General features: G+C 45.4%; 1 protein-coding gene and 1 non-coding gene across 2 annotated transcripts in view; both read right to left on the bottom strand.

Moving 5' to 3' along the window:
- Positions 1-26,542, bottom strand: part of LOC115167576 (pleckstrin homology domain-containing family A member 7) — a 197,052-nt gene that overhangs the window by 160,065 nt on the left and 10,445 nt on the right. The window lies entirely within an intron of this gene.
- On the bottom strand, positions 4,802-4,874 carry trnaa-ugc (transfer RNA alanine (anticodon UGC)). Its single transcript has one exon. It is a non-coding gene; the product is annotated as a tRNA-Ala (tRNA).

Here is a 26,542-nt window from a genome sequence, read left to right on the forward strand (position 1 = left end):
AGAAAACAGGTTCAGACAATTTTGCAAATTTATAAAAAAAAAAAAATTGAAACACCTTATTTACATTAAGTATTCAGCCCCTTTGCTATGAGACTCAAAATTGAGCTCAGGTGCATCCTTTTTCCATTGATCATCCTTGAGATGTTTCTACAACTTGATTGGAGTCCATTTGGAAAGGACACACCTGTCTATATAAGGATCCCCAAGAACTGTGGCCTTCCTCATTATTAAATGGAAAATGTTTAGAACCACCAAGACTCTTCCTAGAGCTGGCCGCCCAGCCAAACTGAGCAATCGAGGGAGAAGGGCCTTGGTAAAGGAGGTGACCAAGAACCTGATGGTCACTCTGACAGAGCTCCAAAGTTCCTCTGTGGAGATGGGAGAACCTTCCAGAAGGACAACCATCTATGCAGCACTCCACCAATCAGGCCTTTATGGTAGAGCGGCCAGACGGAAGCCACTCCTCAGAAAAAGGCACATGACAGCCGGGTTGGAGTTTGACAAAAGGCACCTAAAAACTTGCAGACCATGAGAAACAAGATTCTCCGGTCTGATGAAAGCAAGATTGAACTCTTTGGCCTGAATGTCAAGCGTCACTTCTGGAGGAAACCTGGCACCACCCCTACGGTGAAGCATGGTGGTGGCAGCATCATGCTGTGGGAATGTCTTCAGCGGCAGGGACTGGGAGACTAGTCAGGATCGAGGGAAAGATGAACGGAACAAAGTAGAGAGAGATCCTTGATGAAAACCTGTTCCAGAGTGCTCAGGACCTCAGATTGGGGCGAAGGTTCACCTTCCAACAGAACAACGACCCTAAGCATACAGCCAAGCCAACACAGGAGTGGCTTCGGGACAAGTCTCTGAATGTCCTTGAGTGGCCCAGCCAGAGCCCAGACTTGAAGTCGATTGAACATCTCTGGAGAGAGCTGAAAATAGCTGTGCAGCAACTCTCCCCATCCAACCTGACAGAGCTTGAGAGGATCTGCAGAGAAGAATGGTAGAAACTCCCCAAATACAGGTGTGCCAAGCTTGTAGCGTCATACCCAAGTAGACTCAAGGCTGTAATCTCTGCCAAAGGTGCTTCAACAAATTACTGAGTAAAGGGTCTGAATACTTATGTAAATGTGATATTTCAGTTTTTTATTTGTAATACATTTGCCAAAATCTCTAAAAACCTGTGTTTGCTTTGTCATTATGGGGTATTGTGTGGAAATTGATGAGGATAATATTTTTTTAATCAATTTTATAATAAGGCTGTAACATTACATTTTACATTTTAGTCATTTAGCAGACACTCTTATCCAGAGCGACTTACAGTAGTGAATACATTTCATACAATTTTCTTTTTTTTGTACTAACATAACAAAATGTGGACAAAATCAAGGGGTCTGAAAACTTTCCGAAGGCACTGTATTGCTTCTGTTGCCTGTTTGAGTGTTTGTTTAATAGCCTACTGATTCTGTGAGCACCAAGCCTTATGCAATGGAAAAATTTCAGTTAACCTGTTAGGGCTAGGGGGCAGTATTTACACGGCCGGATAAAAAACGTACCCGATTTAATCTGGTTATTACTACTGCCCAGAAACTAGAATATGCATATAATTATTGGCTTTGGATAGAAAACACCCTAAAGTTTCTAAAACTGTTTGAATGGTGTCTGTGAGTATAACAGAACTCATATGGCAGGCAAAAACCTGAGAAGATTCTGTACAGGAAGTACCCTCTCTGACCATTCCTTGAGCTTCTTGGCTCTGTTTATTGAAAACTTAGGATCTTTGCTGTAACGTGACACTTCCTACGGCTTCCATAGGCTCTCAGAACCCGGGAAAAAGCTGAATGATGTAATTCCAGCCGCTGGCTGAAAAACATTAGCGCCTTTGGTAAGTGCTCTATCAGAGGACCATCAGACTGAAGCTCGTGCACGGGGCGACACCATGTTTTTATTTTCTCTCTCTTTGTACTAAAACACGATTTCCCGGTCGGAATATTATCGCTTTTTTACGAGAAAAATGGCATAAAAATTGATTTTAAACAGCGGTTGACATGCTTCGAAGTACGGTAATGGAATATTTAGACATTTTTTGTCACGAAACGCGTCGGGCGCGTAACCCTTATTTACCCTTTCGGATAGTGTCTTGAACGCACGAACAAAACGCCGCTATTTGGATATAACTATGGATTATTTGGGACCAAACCAACATTTGTTATTGAAGTAGAAGTCCTGGGAGTGCATTCTGACGAAGAACAGCAAAGGTAATAACATTTTTCTTATAGTAAATCTGACTTTGGTGAGGGCTAAACTTGGTGGGTGTGTAAATAGCTAGCCCTGTGATGCCGGGCTATCTACTTAGAATATTGCAAAATGTGCTTTCACCGAAAAGCTATTTTAAAATCGGACATAACGAGTGCATAGAGGAGTTCTGTATCTATAATTCTTAACCTCTACGGGCTAGGGGGCAGTATTGAGAATTTTTTTTAAAATATGTGCCCATTTTTAACTGCCTCCTACACCAACTCAGAAGCTAGAATATGCATATTATTGTTCAGGTTTGGATAGAAAACACCCTAAAGTTTCTAAAACTGTTTGAATGGTGTCTGTGAGTATAACAGAACTCCTATGGCAGGCAAAAACCTGAGAAGGTTTCATGCAGGAAGTACCCTGTCTGACAAGGTGTTGTTGTTCTTGCTTCTGTTTATTGAAGAGTCAGGATCTTAGCTGTAACGTGACAATTCCTAGGGCTCCAATAGGCTCTCAGAACCCGGGAAAAACCTGAACGATGACGAGGCAGCCTCAGGCTGAAACACAGAATCCCCTTTTCCAAGTGGCCCATCAGAGGACAATGGAATTAGGCGCGTGCGCGATTCGACCCCATGGAGTATTTTCCTTTGGCTGTTTAGCTAATTGCAGATTCCCGGTCGGAATATTATCGCTTTTTTACGAGAATAATGGCATAAAAATTGATTTTAAACAGCGGTTGACATGCTTCGAAGTACGGTAATGGAATATTTAGAATTTTTTTGTCACGTTCTGTGCCATGCGCACGACCGTGATTTACCATTCTGATAGTGTCTAGAACGCACAAACAAAACGCCGCTGTTTGGATATAACGATGGATTATTTGGGACCAAACCTACATTTGTTATTGAAGTAGAAGTCCTGGGAGTGCATTCTGACGAAGAACAGGAAAGGTAATAACATTTTTCTTATAGGAAATGTGATTTTGGTGAAGGCTAAACTGGGTGGGTGTCTAAATAGCTAGCCCATGATGGCTGGGCTATGTACTTAGAATATTGCAAAATGTGCTTCATCCGAAAAGCTATTTTAAAATCGGACATATCGAGTGCATAGAGGAGTAATGTATCTATAATTCTTAAAATAATTGTTATGCTTTTTGTGAACGTTTATCGTGAGTAATTTAGTAAATTGTTAGTAAATTCCCCGGAAGTTTGCGGGGGGTATGCTTTTTCTGAACGTCACATGCTAATGTAAAAAGCTGGTTTTTGATATAAATATGAACTTGATTGAACAGACATGCATGTATTGTATAACATAATGTCCTAGGTGTGTCATCTGATGAAGATCATAAAAGGTTAGTGCTGCATTTAGCTGTGGTTTGGGTTTTTGTGACATTATATGCTAGCTTGAAAAATGGGTGTCTGATTATTTCTGGCTGGGTACTCTGCTGACATAATCTAATGTTTTGCTTTCGTTGCAAAGCCTTTTTGAAATCGGACAGTGTGGTTAGATTAACGAGAGTCTTGTCTTTAAATAGCTGTAAAATAGTCATATGTTTGAGAAATTGAAGTAATAGCATTTCAAACATTTTAAAAATCGCGCCACAGGATGCAACTGGCTGTTACGTAGGTGGGCCAAATTGTCCCGCCGGTCCCATAGAGGTTAAAATAATTGTTATGTTTTTTGTGAACGTTTATCGTGAGTAATTTAGTAAATTCACCGGAAGTTTGCGGGGGGTATGCTAGTTCTGAACGTCACATGCTAATGTAAAAAGCTGTTTTTTGATATAAATATGAACTTGATTGAACAAAACATGCATGTATTGTATAACATAATGTCCTAGAAGTGTCATCTGATGAAGATCATCAAAGGTTAGTGCTGCATTTAGCTGTGGTTTGGGTTTATGTGACATTATATGCTAGCTTGAAAAATGGGTGTCTGATTATTTCTGGCTGGGTACTCTGCTGACATAATCTAATGTTTTGCTTTCGTTGTAAAGCCTTTTTGAAATCGGACAGTGTGGTTAGATTAACGAGAGTCTTGTCTTTAAAATGGTGTAAAATAGTCATATGTTTGAGAAATTGAAGTAATAGCATTTCTAAGGTATTTGAATAACGCGCCACAGGATTCCACTGGCTGTTACGTAGTTGGGACGATTTCGTCCCACCTACCCTAGAGAGGATAAAGCAATTTCACAGATTTGGCTGTTTTTAATCTTTGCTACGCTGTAATAATGACTTTACAAAAGAAAATCTGTTAGAACAGACTGGTAATACTTATAATTTATTCAGTGTTGTTTACACTGTTCCAAACAGGCAGAAAAATGATATTGTAATTTAACAGCACTTGTTTGTCACACATAATATCCACGCAGCTCTCGCTCCTATACCCTCCCTTTTCTTGATCTCCTTCTTATTGTTATTATTAGTTATTATTATGATAATCATTATAATAATAAGTAATGTCATTTTCATTACATTTACATTTTAGTCATTTAGCAAACGCTCTTATCCAGAGCGACTTACAGTAGTGAATGCATACATTTCATAAATTTTTTCTCCGTACTGGTCCCCCGTGGGAATCGAACCCACAACCCTGGCGTTGCAAACACCATGCTCTACCAACTGAGCCACACGGACCACGGGACCACTATATTAGTGGTCTTGGTATAGTATCCTTGTATAACCACCATCGAGCTGTAGGCCTAAGAGCGCGTCCTGTCTAGTCTTAATACAGTAACTTTTAGATTTAGATTTAATTAAATAACAAAGGGAGCTTTGAATCATTAGCCTAAACAATAAATAAACCGCACATGCATGCAACTGTTTTTAGTCTGCAGTAATAAAGGCTTTATTTTTTATTTTTTATCATTAGAACAGACTCTGGTACACTTATTTATTTAGTGTTGTTTGCACAGTTCCAAACGGTCAGACAAAATGTGTATATTTTAATACTCATGCAACCCTTGCTCCTATACCTTCCCTTTTCTTGGTATCCATGTCACGCCCTGACCTTAGAGATACTTTTATATCTCCATTTTGGTTGGTCAGGGCGTGAGTTGGGGTGGGCATTCTATGTCCTTTTTTCTATGTTTGGTATTTCTTTGTTTCGGCCGGGTATGGCTCTCAATCAGGGACAGCTGTATATCGTTGTTGCTGATTGGGAGCCATACTTAGGCAGCCTCTTTTTCCTTTGGGTTTTGTGGGTGGTTATTTTCTGTTTAGTCATTTGTTACCTGACAGAACTGTTTAGCTGTTGCACTTTGGTTTATTGATTCAGTGTTCATTCAAATAAATTTCATGATGAGCACTAACCACGCTGCGCCTTGGTCTACTCTTTCAGACGGCCGTTACAGAACCACCCACCATAAGAAGACCAAGCAGCGTGGATTGGAGCATCGGGTTGACGGATGGACTTGGCAGAAGGAGCGAAGACTCTGGGAGGACAAGTTACGGGAGCTACGGGAGGGGGGGGGGGGGGGGGGGGGGCACACGAGAAGTTGGCCTGAGTCAGGATGGAATACTGAGCCAACTTCCCGTGCTTACAGGAGGCATCGTAGTACTGGTCAGGCACCGTGTTATGCGGTAGAGCGCACGGTGTCCCCAGTACGCATTGAGAGCCCAGTGCACTACATCCCAGCTCCTAACATCTGCCAGGCGAGAGTGGGCATTGAGCCGGGGCGGAGTGTTCCAGCTCAGCGCATCTGGTCTCCGGTGCGTTGTCTTGGTCCAGGTTATCCTGCGCCGGCGCTGCGTACTGTGTCTCCAGAGCGCTGGGATGAATCAGTCCGTCCTGTGCCTGCGCTCCGCCCGCACCAGGCTAGGTTGGGTATTCAGCCTGAAAGATGGGTAACAAGCCTACGCACCAGATCTCCAGTGCGATCCCACAGTCCAGTACGCCCTGTTCCTGCTCTTCGCACTAGCCTTGAGGTGCGGGTCTCCAGTCTGGTACCTCCAGTGCCATCACCACGCACCAGGCCTCCAGTGCGTCAGCCCAATCCAGTACGTCCTGCTCCTGCTCCTCGGGCTAGCCCTGTGGTGCGTGTAAATAGTCTGGCGCCTCCAAAGCCAACCCCACGCATCAGGCCTTCAGTGCGCAGTCCCCGTCCAGAGCTTCCGACGACAGTTCCCCGTCTAGAGCTTCCGACGACAGTTCCCCGTCTAGAGCTTCCGGCGACAGTTTACCGTCTAGAGCTTCCGGCGACAGTTCCCCATCCAGAGCTTCCGGCGACAGTTCCCCGTCCAGAGCTTCCGGCGACAGTTCCCCGTCCAGAGCTTCCGGCGACAGTGCCCCGTCCAGAGCTTCCGGCGACAGTGCCCCGTCTAGAGATGGCCCACAGTCCGGAGCCTGCAGAGACGGCCCACAGTCCGGAGCCAGCAGAGACGGCCCACAGTCCAGAGCCAGCAGAGACGGCCCACAGCCCGGAGCCAGCAGAGACGGCCCACAGTCCGGACCCAGCAGAGACGGCCCACAGTCCGGAGCCAGCCGAGACGGCCCACAGTCCGGAGCCAGCCGAGACGGCCCACAGTCCGGAGCCAGCCGAGACGGCCCACAGTCCGGAGCCTTCCGAGACGCTCCTCAGCCCTGAGCGAGAGTCGCCCGCCAGCCGGGCGCAGCCAGAGTCGCCCTCCAGTCCAGGGTCCGCTGCGAGGGTCCCCAGTCTGTGGTCGGCGGCAAGAGACCACGCTCTAGGGGAGCCATTAAAGTGGGGTGAGCCAGCGGTGGAGCGGGGTCTGTGTCCTGCTCCTGAGCCGCCACCACGGGTAGATGCCCACCCGGACCCTCCCCTATCGGTTTAGGTTTTGCGTCCGGAGTCCGCACCTTTGGGGGGGTACTGTCACGCCCTGACCTTAGAGATCCCTTTATGTCTCTATTTTGGTTGGTCAGGGCGTGAGTTGGGTATTTCTTTGTTTCGGCCGGGTATGGCTCTCAATCAGGGACAGCTGTATATCGTTGTTGCTGATTGGGAGCCATACTTAGGCAGCCTCTTTTTCCTTTGGGTTTTGTGGGTGGTTATTTTCTGTTTAGTCATTCGTTACCTGACAGAACTGTTTAGCTGTTGCACTTTGTTTTTTTGATTCAGTGTTCATTCAAATACATTTCATGATGAGCACTAACCACGCAGCGCCTTGGTCTACTCTTTCAGACGGCCATTACACTCCAGTGGTTTCCACAACTAAATCAAATATCTTCCACAGATCTGACTTCCTCTTTCCCTCCTGAGCAACCAGTAAACATTCGCCCATTTTGAGTTTATTTTTCACGTCCTCCACATCCATTTTGCTGTTGACACTACTGTGTTGGGAGTTTGTTATAACCAATTTATTGATGTGATTATGATAGGCTATAGGTCAGGCCCTATTGGTCACTTGCATGCGATGCTTACATATTTTACGTAAAGAGAGCAAGGGTTGAGAGAATAGGGAATTTTTTTGATGAACAAATTAGGGATTTCGGTAACAGAACTTTCCAGAAAGAAAGTAAATGGCAAAAATTTTGTTGCAGCTTCAGCATGGACAGTGCAATAAACACTTGCTGTGCTGTGGTGCCTTTCACTGCAGTACGGAGGAGAGAGAGACAACGTGCACCAGGCACTCACTGGCATTTTTTTTTAACACAGTGTGACCATTGGGCTCTTTCTTGAGTCATTTGTATATCTTAATTATTTAATGAAACAGTGTGCTTAAAGCATCAGACTAGCTCAGTGCATACAGTATGTAGCTGGTTTTATTCAAAATATGTTCAAACATTTCGGCCAATCGATTGGTCAAAAGAACAGGGACAGCCCAACTCTACCATAAGCCGCCTCCAATGTCTTTTAGAGAATTTGGCAGTACGCCCAACCGGGCTCACAACCGCAGACCACACCAGCCCAGGATCTCCACATCCGGCTTCTTCACCTGCGGGATCGTCTGATTCCAGCCACCCGGACAGCTGATGAAACTGTGGGTTTGCACAACCAAAGAATTTCTGCACAAACTGTCAGAAACCGTCTCAGGAAAGTACTCGTCGTTCTCACCAGGGTCTTGACCTGACTGCAGTGCAGCGTCGTAACCGACTTCAGTGGGAAAATGCTCATCTTCGATAGCCACTGGCACACTGGAGAAGTTTCCCGGTTTCAACTGTACCGTGCAGTTGGCAGACAGTATGTATGGTGTTGTGGGGGCGAGCGGTTTGCTGATGTCAATGTTGTCAACAGAGTGGTGGCAATGGGGTTATGGTATGGGCAGGCATAAATATGGACAATGAACACAATTCAATTTTATCGATGACAATTTGAATGCACAGAGATATCATGAAGAGATCCTGAGGCCGATTGTCCTGCCATTCATCCGCGGTCATCACCTCATGTTTCAACATGATTATGCACAGCCCCATGTTGCAAAATGTAAGGACCTGTACACAATTCCTGAAAGCTGAAAATGTCCCAGTTTTTCCATGGCCTGCATACTCACCATACATGTCACCCATTGAGCATGTTTGGAAGGCTCTAGATCGACGTGTACGACAGCGTATTCCAGTTCCCGCCAATATCCAGCAACTTCGCGCAGCCATTGAAGAGGAGTGGGACAACATTCCACAGGCCACAACAGCCTGATCAACTCACTGCGAAGGAGATGTGTCACGCTGCATGAGGCAAATAGTGGTCACACCAGATACTGACTGATCCATGCCCTACCTTTTTAAGCTATCTGTGACCAACAGATGTTTATCTGCATTCCCAGTCATGTTAAATCCATAGATAGACTGGTTTCCTGATATGAACTGTCACTTATTAAATCTTTGAATTGTTGAATGCGTTTATATTGTTGTTCAGTGTAGGAAACCTATGTGAGTAACAACAGGTTCTACTTTCCTCTATTGAATATATTGTCTTGACCTGCTTCAATGTTACCTGCTTCAATGTTATTTCTCAAATGTTTCCTGGTCCACCGGGTAGCAGGCGCTAGCCAAACCCTCCAGCTAAGAAAGACATGACCTTCATACATTCAGAGAATACAGATGAAGAGCGTTGGCACCGCGCTGTTGGCACTTTCTCCCCAATATTGTGGTATCCAATTGGCATTTACAGTCGTGTCTCATCGCTGCAACTCCCGTATGGACTCGGGAGAGGTGAAGGTCGAGAGCCGTGTGTCCTCCGAAACACAACCCAACCAAGCCGCACTGCTTCTTGACACAATGCCCACTTAACCAGGAAACCAGCCGCACCAATGTGTCGGAGGAAACACCGTACACCTGGTGACTGTGTCAGCGTGTACTGTGCCCGGCCCTCCACAGGAATCACTAGTGTGCGATGGGACAAGGACATCCCTGCCGACCAAACCCTCCCCTAACCCGGACGACGCTGGGCCAATTGTGCGCCGCCCCATGGGTCTCCCGGTCGCGGCCGGCTGCGACAGAGCCTGGACTCGAACCCAGAATCTCTAGTGGGTCAGCTAACACTGCAATGCAGTGCCTTAGACCACTGCACCATTCTGGAGGCCGACACTGAGACTCTGATAGAATGATAACAAGCAGGATGTCATAGACTCCAATGAAAGGGAAAGGTAATGACAGAGAACAATCATGCCATGAGCTAAACACTATCAATAATTCGTTGATAAAAATATGAATGTAAACCTCAACGATTCAATCTGTGTTTAAGAATGTTCACACCAGGGAGGTAGAGAAAACAGTATTACTTCCTCAATCAATGAAGTATGGAGAAAACCATTTCAACACATAGTGAAATAAATAGCCCATCATCACTGAATGGAGCAACTGAGATATGGGACAGATGTATAAATTGTCTAGCTGGGTCCTGAGAGCGGTGTGAGGAGTGACCCTACACAAACAACACATTCCAAACAAGGGTGTTTCACTGTCTGCCTGACCACAATAACAAGGAGTAGGCTAGTCAGTGTCTCTGGACAACATGACTGAGCTTTCCAACAACCATCTGTGTCCTCAACCTGCCTCAACACACACAACTATACTGACCACACAGAAACAAGTGAACATGAAACAGTTCAACAACACAGTAGTCTGTGCACTAAAGCACCATAACGGTTATTTCCCTTCCCTTTCCGTTTTCCTTGGGGCAAGAGACAGCATTGCAGAGCTAAAAGTGTTGGATTCTGATCCTTTAGATTCAGCCTGACATTGTAGGTAGGCAATAGCCAGATGTCTGTTCAAAAAGCTCCGCACTAACACATGATAAACAAGGCAAAACTTCCCTGCCAAGGATCATACACAGACGCTTTATGGTTGGCAAAGCAGTGAGTGTGCAGCAGCTGTTAGCAACCTCTAGCACATCAAACTGAGCGTAGCCAGGTAGCCGTAAAGAAGGCTAAGGTACATCTGTGCTAGTTCTGCTATAGGAGTCGTCCAGGAGGGGACGTCAGCCATACAGACCTGCTATGAGTCCCATGGTAGAAGGCCTTCCTGGTCCTTGGTTGAGGGGTGTGTGAGGAAGAGGAGGAGTAGCCCGGCTCCCTCCACATGTTAGCTGCAGGACAGGACAGGACAGGACAGGACAGGACAACTCTCTGTTCTGTGTTGTACTCCACTCAGCTGTGATGCTGCTGACTGTTGATGTTGTCTCAGGAACGCATTTAAACACTGCTTCCCGCTTCTTCTCCTGGGCTGTCCCATGCAGACGGAGACACAGGGGGTGGGGCTACTGCAGCACACCCACATCTGACGTGATGAGACCCTCCCCAAAACAGCCACAGCTCTGGGGTGGGATGGGAGGACAGAGGGGCCCAGTCAACCCCAGAGTAGCAACACAGCAGTACTAAGGAGGACCAGAGGGAGACCAGTGTGGAGCCTCGGCCATGGAGCAGTAGGAGCAGCAGCCTGGGACTGCCAGAGTTCCCCTCCCTCTCCTCTCCTCTGCTATGTGCATTCCACAGTGGAGCAGTGACGTCAGAGCCCTTCTCTTTCCTGTGTTGGGCTGGATGCCCCCTCTCTCTGCTCCATTCTCCCTGCACTCATACATACACCACAGTCACACTGGCAGCATGTGCAGGGGAAGGGAGAAGAGAAGGAATAGAAGAGAGAGAGAAGAGAAGGAGAGAGAGAGAGGAATGGAGAGTAGTAACATAAAGGAAGGAGTAGGGAAAGATGTGGAAAATGGGGAAAGTGAGAGAGGGAGAGCGAGAGGGAAAGAGAGAGCGTTCGTGCCCTGAGAAATAGCAGCGGAGCGTTGGCAATGCTCCAGCAGCCTAAGAGACTGATTACTAGCCCTACTGAAAATGCCTCCTATCAGTTAATGAAGAGAGAGGAGGGGGTGGATGAGGGGGGGCACAGGTTAAGGATGACTCCATTACCAGGAAAAAGATCATCCAGAGGAGAACTCATTTCCCCAGCACCATCCTTATCCCTCATTCGTCCCTTCTACCTCAGCCCCCTTCTCATCCCTGATCCCTGGTCTGTTCCACATCTACTGTAGCACTGCCCTCGTCCCCCCCAGCCTCATCCACTGCTGCTCTGCTCATCCATCCACACAGACAGACTCTGTACCCCAGTCTCGTAGCATCTACCTCCCATGAGTCACTGGCACTCACAATCCAAACAAGGGCCTCTTTAGCATTGTAGATTTTACACCAGTCTGGCAGATTCTCCAGTCTAACCGCACCAATTATGTCATTTGGAATAATGCATAATACTACATTTAGACGAGGGACACAAAAACCGTCATACTAGTCGGCATAGCGGGACAAGAAAGCAAGAAAGACGGTGACAGCAAAAGCAAGCCAGCACGAGGGTATGAGTTGTTATGTTGATTTCAGTAAACAAACATTGCAAATTAACATCCGGTAGAAAACAATTCAGACGGCAAAAGTTTAAATATTTGAACTCTGGCAGCAAGTCCCGTCTACCGTGGAGGCTGACGGCATTTACCGTCATGCTTTCATTGAAAACAATGATATCCGGTTTGCCGTCTACCTCGTACCATCTAAATGCAGCATTAGCCTGACCATGCTCTGCTTCCCAGGAAGCACAAATACACAGAAACCAGAGACTAAAATGGAAGGTATCCATGGTAGGGCTAGGAATTGGCAGGGACCTCATGATACAATATTATCATGATACTTAGGTGCTGATGCGATATGTATTGTGATTTTCACGATTCTATATGTATTGCGATTCAATACTGCGATTGATGTTCCAAAAATATTGCTCACTATACACTCAGAGGCCAATTTATTAGGTACACCACCCCATTCATGAAAATGGTTCCCTCCTACAGACAGTGAGTCATGTGGCTTGCTATATAAAGCAGGCAGACAGGCATCGAGGCATTCACAGTTACTGTTCGATTGAACTTTAGAATTGGCAAAATGACTGACCTAAACTTAGGAACGCACAACTCAATGGTCCTTGTCCCAGATGGGCTATTGCAGCAGACGACCAGACCGGGTCCCACTCCTATCAGATAAAAACAAGAAGTGGCTCCAGTGGGCACGCCATCACCAACACTGGACAATTTAGGAGTGGAAAAACATTGTCTGGTCCAACGAATCCCGGTTGCTGTTGTGTCATGCTGATAGCAGAGTCAGGATTTGGCGTATGCAGCATGAGTCCATGACCCCATCCTGCCTGGTGTCAACAGTACAGGCTGGTGGCGGTGGTGTAATGGTGTGGTGAATGTTTTCCTGGTACACGTTAGGTCCCTTCATACCAATGGTTCTATGCCCTGAAGAATTTTGGCTGTTCTGGAGGCAAAGGGGGGTCCGACCCGGTACTAGAAGGGTGTACCTAATATACTGGCCGCTGGGTGTATGTCTGCTGCAGAGAGAGAACATTTGTTTTGATCAGACAGGGAAATAAACGTGCTGAAAACATGTTGGTTCACTATTTAAAAAGAAGACGGAGAACAAGTTATAGGGTGAAAAATGCCAGAGTTAAAAAAAAATTACATCGATACTTGGAGTAATATCATCCAAAAATAATATTGTGATATTTACATTTTTACATTTTAGTCATTTAGCCGACGCTCTTATCCAGAGCGACTTACAGTAGTGAATGCATACATTTCATACAATTTCATACATTTCATTTGTATTTTTTTTTTTTGTATTTCTGTGCTGTGTAACTGTATGGATTTTTTTGCCAATCACTAGTCCATTGATGTGCTTCATGCTCTCTCAATGTTAGATCTGAACAACTAGGAGTTAATGAAGCTATCAAAGCCACCCAGGAGACAAATGATGTACACTGCCTGTCTCTCTTCGGCCACATATGACTTATGCACTGTTATCTGAGCTGAAGCTGGTGGGCATTCATCATCAGACCTCCTCATCCTCTCATCACTTTGTAGGAGTGCGAGGGTGAACCTGCTCTGAAATGCAGGGGGTTTGAAGGGCATTTCATAATGAGTGCCTCAATCAAGAGACCAGAGCATCTACTTCAGCCCCCTGCTCACCGTTCCCCTCTGCTTCTACTTAGCATAATCACCCTGGCTTCCTTAAATGGCTTCTTAAACCTCCTACACACTTACTATCACACATTCCTCATCCAGGGAGTGCTGATAGCTCACACTTCCTGGTAGACACAGACACACTTCTTCAACCACTTCTGTTGAAGATTTTCACTCTGAAACTCTCTGATATCAGGCTAGCCTCCTGGAAGATGAGCTTCAAATCAATTCAACAGTGTGGGGTTGTCACGCCAGAGCGAGAGGTACAAAACAAATTGAATGGTGAAACCCTGAATCTGGGTACTGGGAAAATGAAACCTTGCATCAAGTAAGCCACAAATCTATGAACGCTATCTATTATTCAGTTCCATATGTGTCCATGTCAAATACTCTACTCAGCATCTTGAGAGCGATGTTGGGATAATATCAAACAGGAACAAGCACCATGTATGGGTATTGATAGCGATACCACTGTCTGGGGACAAAACCACAGCATTACAAACAGGAAAACACCATCAACAAAACCATGGCCACATCCACAAATATGACACCCAATATATGACTACTATTGGCCGGCTTTGATAGGCCACATAGTGGATAGGTCATTAATTAACTCTGTGTAAGATATAGAACCACAATGTCACATAGTCTATTGAACCTCGCTGCTGTTAGTGAGTATAAATTAGGTATATGCACAGGCTGAGCTAATCCTACATGAATACAGAGCCTTTCATACAGTATGCTAAGGTTGCAAAGGTTCCTCTTTCACATAGCTATAAATAATATCTTACCTTTGCCTTTCACACCAGCCACAAGCTATGAAATCCTCCTGTTGGTCTGTGTTCGGTTGGCTAGTCTTTCCCTCCACAATCCTCAGTAAGTCACAGCATTGCATTAGTTCAGAATGTGAAGAGCAGTATTGTAACCAACTGACTAGGTATCCCCCTTTCCCTTTCCTTCCCTAACTCTGGAGGAAACTCTGTTTTCCTCTGTCCTTTGCTATCCTTTCAGCACTCCTTCTTTCCCAGGGTGTGACCAGCGAGCCTGCAGTGTCTGCAGTGAGAAGCCTGCAGCCCCACAGACAGAGACAGGGTTGGGCTGCTTGTCTCAGGAATGTGCCTGGATGAATCTGGACTCCCAGCACCTCACACTCCAACTAGGCCAAAAATATCCTGGACTGTCCTGGGAGGGTTCTGTCCTCAGAGTCCACCGATGGAGAAAACAATCATCACAGATCAGGATGTAACACAGAGAGAGCTCTGTTCCTTCCCAGTGAGTTCCCCTGTACCTGCGTTGAGTGTGAAGGCAGAGGGCTAGGTGAGAGGGTGACTGGGGAGAAAGCAGAGTGCAGCATCAGACAGGGGTATTTGTGCTGTTTCAGCCACTCGCTGATCTGCCCCCACTGTCACCCTGGGCAACCCCGTCAGCACCTATGCTGCTCCTCCTCTCTGGGACACAACTATAGAGAAACGATAAAGACAATTTCCCACCACTCAGTGGAGAGAAAAAGGATGAGGAAAGAGGAAGGGTACCGTCTAGCCCACCAGGTAAAGCAGTCTGTTCGTCTCGGCTCTAAAGCGCATTAGTCTCTCAGGTTACAGCAGCCATGCAGTCGTCTTCACAGACAGACAGTGTCTCGTCAAATCAGCTGTAAGTGATGACCTTGCTCTCCGGATGCAACCGGAACCTTCCGGTCTGGGGCCCGTCTCTTCAAGACAGACAGACAGACAGACAGACAGACAGACAGACAGACAGACAGACAGACAGACAGACAGACAGACAGACAGACAGACAGACAGACAGACAGACAGACAGACAGACAGACAGACAGACAGACAGACAGACAGACAGACAGACTAGTAGGTTTGGTTAAGCTCTTAGGGCACACTGGTTAAATAGGACAGAGCCCTTAGGGTTGAACCAGTATCCCCTGTAATCTGGGTAAGAGACAGATCACTGTTGACTGCTAATAAATGCTGTCAATAAGCCTTTCCACAGTAACAAGGCCCCAGCATCTCCAATCAATGCCCATATCAAACCCAAATACACATTAATGTTGAAATGAAAGACCCTCTATTGGGTGACAGGTGCCATCTGTCCTGTTAGCCCACGAGTTATGACACCATTACAGAGAGAAAGGAGCAGAGACAGGACATTGTAAGGATGAGGCTAGATATAACCTCTTAATTGAATAGCTATTTAATGAGGCCATGACGTTGTCCTGGGTCATGTTCAGTGAGGGAACGAACATTACCCCAAAACTACCCATTTACTTTTGAGTATGGAATGGCTGACTAGAGATATCACCTTGATAAAATGTGAGAAAAGAGCAGTGAACAGGAATACGTTATGAAATGAACATGTTCCAATACTGATCTATGTAAATGACAGTTCCTTTGTGAAGGCTGGTTGCCAGGGACGACTGACCTCAGTTGTGATGTGGTGTGAGAGGTGAGGTGAAAGTCAAGAGTGGTTGAAGAAGATTCCACAGCAATACCTAGTGGTTGATCTGAGAACAACCATAGTTCAACCTATCTGGCCCTGTTCCACATTACACACACACACTCCAGTGGCCAGAGGATGATTCATTCAGACAGAGATGACTTTACTCTCCCTCTACAGATATTTCACCAGTCTTTAATGTCCTGAGGGGCTGCCATGCCCAAAGCCCTGGGCTATTTGTCCTCTGATCACTCATGCCTCAGTGAATTAAGGAGCCACAGAGTTATAACTGGGTGGCCACGGTCGGGCAGCTAAAGACAACTAACCACTGCCCAGCCATAATTAGACACATAAATAGTAGAAATCAATAGAGCCATTACTGCTTGATGTGCCACAACAGCCTGGGACGGGACGGCCGCCAAAGTGTTACTTTAGTCAGCCATGTGTGTCTACCGTGTCTACCATCTCTACTCAGTGGCATCTCCCTCTACACTTCTCACAACAGCCCCAGGATTACTGTATGGACGCTCCTGTCACAAACTCATATGGCATCTGTAAAAAGTAACAATAATAGCTGTAGAAACCGCAGAATACTTTTTAAAACAACTAGCCTATTTCTCTCTGCTCAAGCTAGAGGGTAATATAATATACAGGATAATATACAGTAGACCTAACGCAGTTAGCACTAAGCACTGCCAACCCACTTTACAGTGGATGGGGGAGAGTCCACTCGATCATGAACAAACAATTCGTTTTGCATCTTTGCACAATGGACCAAATTAAATTGCATCGGGCTGAGTCCTCACACTCCCATGTGGTCGATGTGTTCAATAACTGCTGCAGTAAATTAAATTGCTCCAGATCTGCTTTCAGTGGCATACAGCAGATAGAGCTTTCCATTTCGGAGGTTTTCACACTCAATAATCCGTTAATGTGAACAGCAATATTCAATCATAAAATCCACAGTCACTAACTGGTACAGACCATGATCTTATAAACTCTATGATTTCACGTATACTGGAGGCGATCTGTACCCTTTGAGATCCAAAAACCAGCTATGACTGAACTTCTCAAGCCCTGTCAGAGGCAAAGCACCAGGCATTATGGGCCCGAGCTGGAGGACCATTTGAGGGATATTTTCAGGTTGGATGACGTCCCCAGTGTGATGACACACATACAGAAGGTCTATAGCATCAGACATGTTGATTTACACTACAAACTAAGAGACACACTCCTACACTTGACAGAGAATTTGAGGAATCCCAACCTTGCCCATTAATAAATGCAGTAAAGAAGAATTATTTCCATAGTGTGACAAATGTCTAGGATTTAACAACTAAGACAAATTCATGGAAAATGCTGCCCATGTCTTTCACGGTTATCAAATCAAGCCATTAAAAGGAAAACAATAGACACCACAGGAAAAGAATAGACACCACAGAACGGAGACAATACAACACACAAACGTCGGAACATTTTGCAAATGAAACTTCAATCCATGAAGCATGCAGAAGGGATGTTCAGTGTTCCACGGAGCTCGGTTGGGAGATTGAAAATCTCAGCGCCAGAATTTCCATTTACAAAACAGAGGAGCTTGGAAGCCCATCAGGAGATTCCAGTCAATCCCACACTTCCAAACCAAACACTGGGAATTCTGCATGAGGGCTCACTGACTTTCTCTTGTTAATAAGCATTTGCTCATTCCTCCCTCTGTGCCAATCAAAACTGTTCCTGTCTGAGAAATGAGGGAAACCTGCAGCATATTTCTGCAGTGTCTCCACTCCCAGTGTCTTTCTGACAGAATGCGGCAGGCGGGCAGGCGGGCGGGCAGGCAGGCAGGCAGGCAGGCAGGCAGCCGAGGAGCTGCTGTCATGTGAACTTAATCAGTAGGAACAGACCCAGTGTTTTCCCTCCAGAGGGGCATTGGAAACAACTCTGAGGTGCACAGGAACCTCCCTCTGCCTCATGAAGAGAGAGACAAACCACAAGCATTCCACAACTCACAAACTATTATCCACTTCAGCTGTTTTTCCCTCAGCCAACTTCCTTCCCAAGAGATACTGCATATGCAAATACAATTATACCAAATATTAGGAACACCTTCCTAATATTGAATTCCCCTTTTGCCCTCAGAACAGCCTCAATTCGACACGGCATGGACTCTACAAGGTGTCGAAAGCGTTCCATAGGAATGCTGGCCCATGTTGACTCCAATGCTTCCCACAGTTGTGTCAAGTTGGCTGGATGTCCTTTGGGTAGTGGACCATTCTTGATACACAGGAAACTGTTGAATGTGAAAAACCCAGCAGTGTTGCAGTTCTTGACACAAACCCGCGTGCCTGGCACCTACTACCATACCCTGTTCAAAGGCATTTAAATCTTTTATCTTGCCCATTCAACCTCTGAATGGCACACATACACAATCCATGTCTCAATTGTCTCCCCTTCATTTTAAAAAATGTTTAATTTCACCTTTATTTAACCAGGTAAGCTAGTTGAGAACAAGTTCTCATTTACAATCATCTACACTGATTGAAGTGGATTTAACAAGTGACATCAATAAAGGATCATAGCTTTCACCTGGATTCACCTGGTCAGTCTATCTCATGGAAAGAGCAGGTGTTCTTAATGTTTTGTATACGCAGTGTATGTCAATGCTTAAACTTTCAGCCTACAATAAAAGTGTATACATTTTCAAGGTGTTATCATCTATCATAATATCTTTTGCCAACCGAATCTTCTGAGGCATTACCTTGCACCTTCTTCTTCTATTGTTTCCTCCCGGTCTTCTTCTACGGTCTCCTCCATGTCTTCTATGGTCTCCTCCCTGTCTTTTTCTTGTTCTATGGTCTCCTCCCCGTCTTGTCCGGCAGCCTCCAGTTCATGTTCAGCCAGGCATTTAGCCTCCTGACCAAGAGGTATGCAGCTGCAGCAGGTTCCCATCCTGGCCCCACTAGCCTCTCCTCTGCTGCCCTGCTGCTGGCCACCCTGCTCTGTCTCTGACCGTCTGGACCATGACTGGCCCATCCTCTTTAATGTAGCTCACCACAGGAAGAAGATTGTCTCATCTCTGCCCTGACAACTGTTAATGTATTCATTGCAGGCTCCAGAGTTAAATATATCAAAAGTCCTTTTGGTGAGTGATGGAATGGCTGTATCCCAGCTCTGCGGTACATAGCCACCCACTGTATCAGCCTCTCAATCCACTCTTTGTCCTAATCCCTTTCATTCAGTGCAGTGTTATACCCCCAACCCCGTCTATGTTCTTAAACTGCCATTGCCCTAATCTGTCACCACGAACATGACGTTAACATGACAGCTGTGTTCCTTGGCCTTGAGTGGCTGGGTTAGGACAAGACAAATGTGGAAACTGGAGACCTGGATGGACATTTAGACATGACACCAGTGTATTTGTGACTTATGACAAAACAGCCTTACAGTATAAGTAAACAAAACATCTATGGCTCCTTGAAAAGCGCTTCATAAAACCCATCTATTATTTACTAGTATTAACTTTAACCTGTTAATAATCTGCCCTTGAAGGCACTTAACCCTAATTGCTCCACTTGTACATGCAGTGAAACAGGCCAAATAAACTCAGCAAAAAAAGAAACGTCCTCTCTGTCAACTGAGTTTATTTTCAGCAAACTTAACATGTGTAAATATTTGTATGAACATAACAAGATTCAACAACTGAGACATAAACTGAACAAGTTCCACAGACATGTGACTAACAGAAATGGAATAATGTGTGCCTGAACAAAGGGGGGGGGGGGGGTAAAAATCAAAAGTAACAGTCAGTATCTGGTTTGGCCACCAGTAGCATTAAGATTAAGTACTGCAGTGCATCTCCTCCTCATGGACTGCACCAGATTTGCATGTTCTTGCTGTGAGATGTTACCCCACTCTTCCACCAAGGCACCTGCAAGTTCCCAGACATTTCTGGGGGGAATGGCCCTAGCCCTCACCCTCCGATCCAACAGGTCCCAGACATGCTCAATGGGATTGAGATCCGGGCTCTTCGCTGGCTATGGCAGAACACTGATATTCCTGTCTTGCAGGAAATAACGCACAGAACGAGCAGTATGGCTGGTGGCATTGTCATGCTGGAGGGTCATGTCAAGATGAGCCTGCAGGAAGGGTACCACATAATGGAGGAGGATGTCTTCCCTGTAACGCACAGCATTGAGATTGCCTGCAATGACAACAAACTCAGTCCGATGATGCTGTGACACACCGCCCCAGACCCTGACGGACCCTCCACCTCCAAATCGATCCCGCTCCAGAGTGTAGGCCTCGGTGTAATGCTCATTCCTTCGACAATAAACGCGAATCTGACCATCACCCCTGGTGAGACAAAACAGCGACTCATCAGTGAAGGGCACCTTTTGCCCGCCTGTCTGGTCCAGCGACGGCGGGTTTGTGCCCATAGGCAACGTTGTTGCCGGTGATGTCTGGTGAGGACCTGCCTTACAACAGGCCTACAAGCCCTCAGTCCAGCCTCTCTCAGCCTATTGCAGACAGTCTGAGCACTGATGGAGGGATTGTGAATTCCTGGTGTAACTCGGGCAGTTGTTGTTGCCATTCTGTACCTGTCCCGCAGGTGTGATGTTCAGATGTACCGATCCTGTGCAGGTGTTGTTACATGTGGTCTGCCACTGTGAGGACGATCAACTGTCCTCTGTCTCTCTCCCTGTAGCTCTGTCTTAGGCGTCTCACAGTACAGACATTGCAATTTATTGCCCTGGCCACATCTGCAGTCGTCATGCCTCCTTGCAGCATGCCTAAGATATGTTCACGCAGATGAGCAGAGACCCTGGGCATCTTTCTTTTGGTGTTTTTCAGAGTCAATAGAAAGGCCTCTTTAGTGTCCTAAGTTTTCATAACTGTGACCTTAATTGCCTACCGTCTGTAAGCTGTTAGTGTCTTAACGACCATTCCACAGGTGCATGTTCATTAATTGTTTATGGTTCATTGAACATGCATGGGAAACAGTGTTTAAACCCTTTACAATGAGGATCTGTGAAGTTATTTGGATTTTTACAAATTATCTTTGAAAGACAGGGTCCTGAAAAAGGGACGTTTCTTTTTTTGCTAAGTTTATAAGCACCCCCTATTTGACATGTCATTTATTTTAGAATGGATCCTGGCATCTCCAATAACTCCAGACTACGTGCTCAGGGGCAGTGTTAAAATAACACATTGTTTCCTCTCCCACTTCCACAGGATAAATGATTCATTCTGCAGCAGGTAAAGTATTCTCAGGTAGGAGAGCACTATAGCCCCTGTACCACTGCTGCAGAGCCACTGCAAACAGCTTCTGCCAAAACAGGAAATCATTAAAAAGTCTTGTCACGGGAAAGGGCCCTGCCACAGCCTCTGCCTACTGCCTCCAAAAATTCAGAATAATCACTACACCCCCATTCTCCAAACATCAGGGAGGGAGAGAGCCAGGGAGAGAGGGTCAGAACACAGGAGGGCATGACTCTCCTGCCTCTCCTCTCAGCACATCACACACAACACTAGAGCTGTCAGTTCAGCCCACACACAGACTGTCAAAGTGCTTCTGAGTTTTCAACAGCATTATGTGAAAGTTCACCAGCTACGGAAGAGACGGATTTGTTTAGATTATGATTTAGCTGAGTGATTAAATACTGTATCACCTAACAAATCCAAGTATGTATTTGGGGATGGAAAAGTGACTGCCTGGTAGTGCTGCTGATACCATGGTGGTGAGTGTCATGCAGGTGAATGGAGATTGACACACAATGCAGAAGAGCCCAGTCATTCACTGATTACAGCCTTCAGCATGGCAAGGAGCGATTCCAGAGTGTTTGGAGAGCTTGACATACACACGGGGGGGGGGCGGCTAGACAAAGAGAGGAGACAAAACCCTCTCAGAATCATTAATGTCAGGTGAAGGTCACAGCATGATCTTAACAAACAGCTGAGAGAGGAGTAGGACAAGGACTGTTATTTACACACGGGATCAGACAGACAGCACATCTCATCAACATGCTGAAGTGTGAGAGACAGGGGGTGAGGATTCGTTGTAGCCATCATAGCCAATGCATACAGAGATGTTTGTGTACTTGGAAACAAATAGAAATGACAGCTTTAAGCCCCGCTGCAGTCTGACCTCTCATAGACGCCCTGGGCTGAATGAAACAGCCACAGGGTTGAGCAGTGGGAACTGTGGAATTCCACTGCTCAGCATGAAACCTCTAAACACCACTACCGGTATGTAAGAGTGGGCAGCAGTATAGTTTCAGACTAGCCAGAGAAAAAACTATGAAAACTGTAGGGGGGCATACTGCTTCATATAACCTGGAATAAAATACCTTCACAGAAAGAGGATGTTTCCTCTGTGGTAAATCGTTCTGCATATGAGAGAAGATGAACAGCTCTGAATGGAGTTTTCAACTTTATATTAGTTTCAATGGGATAACAGTAGTTAAACCCACCTCCAGTCTACTGCATGAGAGCAGCTTGGCTGCGGCTGCGGCTGATACAGGGAGGTCTGTCTGATTGGTATTCAGTGGCATGCTTCTTATCACTCCCCCGTCATCTCTCCCTCTGCCACTTGACACAGAAATATCTGAATTTCAATCAATTCCCATCCAATTCCATAGTCCTTGAAGCAAACATGACATTAATGGACAAATTCCATACTGTCCAGACCATCTTACCAACAGTACATCCACCTGAGGGAATCAGGACTTAGTTCTGGGTGGTCAATTGCACTGTTATGATGAGGCCATAATTATTAAAGTAATGAAGGTGCATTCAGTGTCTGTGGTGAATGTAGGCTTTCCTAGAAAGCACACCACACCTGCCAACACTGAGTCGTAACAAAGACAGAAACGACAACCGTCAACACGTTGCTGTAAGAATAAAATAGAAGTGTGTTTCCTTAGATTTACCTTCCAGAAAGACTCAATATGACTCTTTTTCTTCCTGTGGCACCAGGATGAAAGGAACAGTTGGGGATACACTTTAAAAGGAAGTCTGTCAAAAAACTCTTTTTAAAAACCGATCCACTAGGGTCAAGCAGCCCCAGTGAAAAGAGAAGTACAAAGGACGGCTAAAGTTCTTCCACTCTCTGTGGCAGTTTGAAAGTCAGCACTGAATATCAAAGGTATATTTTGCAGTTTCAAAAGCACTCAAAGAGTTGAATACAGATGTAACCGCCAAAAACTTTTTAATTTGCTACACTTGACTAGGTTTGCTGAGCAGATTAACCTTGTCATCTGCATTGATGGAGATGATCATTACCATTCAAACACATGTTCCTTCAGAACAAGGGGATCTTGGTATGCTGAGGCCAAAGGTCAACTAAAGCATTGTGAAGTTAGTTTGTAGCCTTCCTTCATTTGGCGACTTGGATCTCTGCACCAGTGAAGTGTGGATTTGCTGTATGCAGAAAGAGAATGCTTTACTAGTGGAGCCTAGAGATAAACCCCTGTAGGGAAACTGAGCTGCCTTTCATCTCCATTTAACGTGTTTTGCTTCACTTCTGCTACATCTTATGGCTAATTAACTCATTCCTCCCAGAGTGCCATTGTAACACAGAACAGACAATACAAATTAGAAGACTGGAGGGAGGTGGCAAATAAACACAGAGATCTGAGATAAATAATAAAAGATTGATGGAACCATCATTTCTTATTAAGAACAAAAGTGGAGGGATATAGAAGAGGGAGTCTGTGTGCGTTTATGGAGTCTGTGTGGGTCTATATGGATATCGTACACTTCCCCCTGTCAGTCCAGCAGGTTTGCAAACCCCAAACAACAATAGCAACATTGTCCCAACAGGACACCATTGTACCTCGATTGGATCATTTCTCCCCTGGGGGAGCTATAGAGTTGCACTTTTCCAAAGCATTGACTGCTCAAGCTATACGTTTTCTGGGGGGAAAACTGGGAAAACCACTTCACAGGCTCTAGTGTAGCTACTTAAAACCAACTGAAACAACATTCACTTCTTCGGAGTAGATTTTATCAAAATAAATACCTCTCAGTCTGAGTAGAAAGAATTCTAAAGAAATGCAAGTCAGGAATATAGTGTCAGATTAAAGTAACAGCCAAAGAGCCCTGGTCCACTCTGAGACAGGAGAGGTTATCTAACTAACCCAGCATGTTAGAGAGCACTAGGCAGACCTCCATTCCTCCACTGGCCTACATGTAAATTAATGTGAGTTTTACTACGACCGCGCTGCCTGTCTCAACAATCCCTTCTTTGTACTCTAGCTCCGCTGGTTTCCACCAGCAACCCGCTACACAACCAGCAGACCGTTGTCACGGCAGCGCCATGTGGACTTGGATTCCGCTCAGCCTGTCACAGCATGCTCCATGGACAGCAGGGGGGAGGAGGGAAGGGGGGGACCCCAAAAACCTATACAGACAGCTCCATCCAATGATTATGGGAGACTTCAAGCTAAAGTGCTACTGTTTGGATGAAACCTCGACCACATCTGTCAGTCATGGAGTAAATATGACTGTGGTTTGAAAAGAGTTTTGCTTTTCGACAGGGGCTAACAGTCATATAAAGCTCTACTTCACAGTTAACTGTCATATTTCTGAGAGACTGGAGGATTGATGAATTAACCAGCCCATGCCTCCACTCACAGTGTTTAATTAGCTGAGTGCTGGGTGACCAGGCAGGCAGGTGGGCTATGCATTCAACGACTCGCCCATAATTACCTTAAAGACACATGAGACAAACGTAGAAAACCCCGGCGCCGTCCAAGATGTCAGTAAATCAAATAAAGCTCTGATGTGGCCGGTCCACTGTGAAGTATTGAAGAGCCCACCATTAGGTGAAAATAACAGAAGCCACATCAGCAGAAATGAATGATTCCCCAATGAGGGATAATAAAGAGGCCAAGCACATCACAAGGACAAACTCAACATCGCTCATTGGCTCTTCCAAGACATGAACACACGTAGTTACTTCGAATCTACAGTTCCGGTCCTGGCGTAATTACATGCAACTACACTGCAGCAACTAAGGGATTTGATTAACCTTAGGTAAAAGTAGCAGTAGAGTGGAACAAAGAGAACACTTTTTCTGTTCTGAACTTGGGAAGAGTGTGTCCAGTTTGAATTGTGTTGAAACCACAGCCATACTTTATGGGAATTCTAATGTGAGAAGAGGGTTGTAGGACAGTCGTGACTTGGCCTGTCCCTGTCGTCTGTTTGGTTCTCAGAAGTCTGCTGTTACCTAACCCACCAATGTTAAAACAGCACAATGACAAAGACACAATGTCCAGCTAGAGCCAGACAAGAAGACCAAAACAGGATCCTTGCTTCCATCAAGTCATTTCAGCAACAAATAACCAATTGATTTTACAGCCAGGCTGACATTTGGGCCATCATACATCTCCGGGTTGGCCTGTTGTTCTCTTTTCTCAGAGGCCAGAGAGACGGGCACAATGACTCCCTTCATGCAGCACACAATCAAAGTGTCAGCTATAACAAATTTCTGCAATCATTTTTTCTTTGCCCTTTTAAAAACTCACATGTCTGAATGCCAGCTTCCTGCCTCAGTTGTTTCTATAGTGTTTACATAAGGTGCGTTGCATTGTCTGTGTTACGAGTCCTCCATCTCAGAGCAACACATTTCCAATGCAAAACAGGGAGGAAGACAGCGGCACAGACAATCTATCTTGCACTGGGCTGTTTAGTTGGCAGGTGGGAGGACATGGATATCAGTGCCTTCCACACAGGTAGGTGTGCTGTGCTGAATGAGTTATACTCCCACGGTCCCACCAGACTGAGTCTGTCTGAGACTACTGAGGAACACACCAGACTTGAATGGGCATCCACCCATCCACACCAGTGTTGCTAAGCACTAGAAAGCATCTGTCTGCAACCACAGAACACTTTCATTAGTTATCAATTAATTATTACAACTGCTTTGAGTCAGGAGAACTTCATATTCCAATATTAACACAATCGTGTTTTACTGAGGCTCATGTTTGTGCTGTGTGACGCTTGGACCAGACTTTGTTTGCTCCCAATAATTTTCTACATTCAACAAACTATTCACACAAACAAGAATACAACCATAGCAGTAGAAAGCACTTTATGGCAGGCTCTCTGACTGGGGCAAGTGAGGCAAACTAAAAGGGGCATGACTGTGGACAGAGTTGCCAGTGTTTTCCACAAGTACATAGAGTAGCCAGACAAATAGAAAAAGTAGCCAGCTAGGCGCTCAACATTTTTTGCCGTAAGAGCACTATTTTGATGTCCTCTGTTACATGATTCCATTTGAAATACACAGGAAAATGATTGAACACTTTGAGTTTACCTCCCTGATTGTAAAAATGATTTGTGGTATTATGTAGAAAGACATGACTTTACAATTTAAATGATTGAAAATGTATGAATTCAGTGTATTGGTAGCTGTTTTGGTGATTGTCTAGGTCTAAGCCTATATGAGCAGGACTATTTTCTATG

This window comes from Salmo trutta, chromosome 29 (assembly GCF_901001165.1).
Source record: "Salmo trutta chromosome 29, fSalTru1.1, whole genome shotgun sequence".
Classification (NCBI taxonomy): domain Eukaryota; kingdom Metazoa; phylum Chordata; class Actinopteri; order Salmoniformes; family Salmonidae; genus Salmo; species Salmo trutta.